The sequence below is a fragment of the Hemitrygon akajei genome, unplaced genomic scaffold (assembly GCF_048418815.1).
Source record: "Hemitrygon akajei unplaced genomic scaffold, sHemAka1.3 Scf000063, whole genome shotgun sequence".
NCBI lineage: Eukaryota > Metazoa > Chordata > Chondrichthyes > Myliobatiformes > Dasyatidae > Hemitrygon > Hemitrygon akajei.
In genome coordinates this window covers 4,118,472-4,121,248 of record NW_027331949.1, presented here as the reverse complement: position 1 = coordinate 4,121,248, position 2,777 = coordinate 4,118,472, and the positions used below count along the sequence as shown (strand labels likewise).

Sequence of the window (2,777 nt, the reverse complement as noted above, 5' to 3'; positions counted from 1 at the left end):
CTTCTGATCTCTCGATGAGGATTGGTGTCTCTCTCCTTCCTGAAGTCCACATTAAGCTTTTTCGTCTTTTTGACGTTCGTTGCAATGTTGCTGCTGCGACACCACCCATTGACATATTTTGCCCCTATTCGCCCTCTCGTCTCCATCTGAGATTCGACCAACAATGTTTACATTATCAGCAGATTTATAGGTGGTATTTGATGTGCACATTTGCTGACTCGATATGCACTTGGATGTAAGGAAGATCGAGGGATATGGACATGGCAGGAAGGAGGGATTAGAATTTGACTGCCTTTGATTTGCTTTTTAGCTGGTTATGGCAATATATTGTGGGCCGAACGGCCTTTCACGCGCTGTACATATTTAGGCTCTATGCTCTATGATATCTGTAAATTTCTTCTACATTTTCTTTCCATATGTACAAACTCGCGTTTCCAGCAGTGGGCTCTAGTGGCGCAATCGGTCAGCGCGCGGTACTTATATGACAGTACGCGGCGGAGAAATGCCGAGGCTGTGAGTTCGAGCCTCACCTGGAGCACTTGTGATTTTTAATACCTGCAACGCCCGGGTGACTTGACAACTCTCAAGTTGAGCATTCCACTGAAATGTTACATTTGATTTTGTGCTTCTGAGACACCCCGCTTATTATTTGTGTTTAACTTCGAATCGATGAACCTTTGATATTGATCTGAGAAGGCGAGTGTGAGTTTACAAGCGTTGCAGGAGATCCTCCCTTATTCACTAAAAGGCATGTGCCCGCAGGGCTACAGACAATCTCCCTGTTTGCTTCTTTAGTTCAACACGCGTAGCCTCACTTCCCGTTGTTGAAGGTGTCTGAGCAGATGGTTTCTTTGCTGAATCAAGGCATCACGCGTAACCCACGTTCCTGTCTTCTTAGTTCAATTAACCAAATGGCGAAGCAACGAACCCTACCCTTCCTGAAGCCATGCTTATGAAACCCTCTAATTACACCTCACCTTGGCTCATTATTTCTGGACCTAATTATAAAATAATTCTCGCATGTCCAGAGTTCACCAAGCCTCTGTTAAAGAGACGACACCGCCCTTGATTCTACTGACGTCCTTCCGGCTGGAGAGAGATCACTCCACCGCGACCTCAGAGCTGATCAACTTGCCGCTCCGTTCCTGAAGGCTGTGGTTACCAATATAATTTTCGTTCACAATAGGTCGTTTAATTGGCCGTTAATGTCTTGGTCTGGTTGCGATCCGAAGGAACAGATTGGACGGTGATCATTAATGAAATATCAGTGTGATGATGTGTCTGGTGTCAGTGCGGACTCGGTGGGACGATTGGCTGTGATTCGTTACTTCACAGCTGACATCATCTCACAAGTAACCTTGGCTTGTAACGCGTCCTGTTGTTTATAAATGTATCGGCACATGGTTCACTCACTAGTTTCAATTAACTTATAATCTGAGGTGATGAGAACGGATGAGGGAGACAGGGTGAGAAATCTTAAAGGTACTGTTAAATTTAGCACGTGGACCGAATCACCACCCTGTGGAGACTGCCGGAAGCTAGAGTACCGAAGTTGTGTTAATTCCTTGCCTCATATATGCAACATAGTTCAGTTAACTGTTACATGTCGCGCCTTAACCAACACCCCACAGGAAATTGTTAATACCTATCTCTCTATATGGCGCATAAGTTTAATACTTGTTACCGAAAACGGAAAGGAACGGTGGGCAATGCTTTGTACTTATTGCTTTACTTCAGAGCAGAGCGGGGAGGGGATGTCTGAGGTCATTGCTCAATAGCGCAGAACATTGAGCGCTTTGCAGGGTTTCTGTGGTGTAGTGGTTATCACGTTCGCTTCACACGCGAAAGGTCCCCAGTTCAATCCCGGGCAGAAACTTTGTTTGGGCTTCAGTGCTTCAAATGAACTTGAGACTCAACTTTTCAGTTTGTGTTCAAGTGTGTTGTATCCATGTGTAATTATAATGAACGTTCGGTTTTCTATCAGTAGCGCATTGTATTTCAAAACTGGCAAAGGTAAATGAAAGAAAGAAAAATTAACAGTAATTATATATAATTTACCGGAGAACATAAACGGATTTAAACCTGAGGAGGTTCGTGGATAACGTACACTGCGTAACGGGAGAATTAGCCTTCAACCCTATTGTCATGTATTGTCGCATGACGATGCATTGTGGTTTCAACGGAGCTCACATTTCAGATGTTCCCATCCAGAGAAACATCAGGAAGAATAACCCTGTGCTGCAAAATTTCAAACCTACCGTAAAATGTTAAATCGCATTCTTTTTCCCTCCTCCCTGTATTCCACTCCTTCCTCCACCACAATATTCTAGGTTTCAAATTTTCAGTCTGCCTCCCCAACTCTCTCTCTCTCTCTCTCTCTCTCTCTCTCTCTCTCTCTCTCTCTCTCTCTCTCTCTCTCTCTCTCTCACTCACACACACACACACACACACACACACACACACACACACACACACACACACACACACACACACACACACACACACACACAAGCACGCATTCAATCTCTCTGCTTCTCTTTGTTTTCTCCGTTGCGAGCAGCATCACAGCCACTCCACGTTGTTTACGCCGCGGTGGAAACAGTTGGTAACATCAACACCTAATACTTTCAGGATTCGAATTTGCGATCTTCCGGTGATATTGCAGCGCAGACAGGAGTCAAATTTCTTACTATTGGTATCGCACATTCCATTCCTGTTAAAGATCCAATGAGGAAGGTCTGATCACAACGCTGAAATCGGGTTTCTGAGGGAATGTC

General features: G+C 44.7%; 2 non-coding genes across 2 annotated transcripts; both read left to right on the top strand.

The window, feature by feature from the left end:
* The first annotated feature begins 444 nt into the window (after window positions 1–444).
* trnai-uau (transfer RNA isoleucine (anticodon UAU)) lies at window positions 445–538 on the top strand. Its single transcript has 2 exons — window positions 445–482; window positions 503–538. It is a non-coding gene; the product is annotated as a tRNA-Ile (tRNA).
* A 1,265-nt stretch (window positions 539–1,803) lies between these two features.
* On the top strand, window positions 1,804–1,876 carry trnav-cac (transfer RNA valine (anticodon CAC)). The gene has a single exon. It is a non-coding gene; the product is annotated as a tRNA-Val (tRNA).
* Window positions 1,877–2,777: the final 901 nt, after the last annotated feature.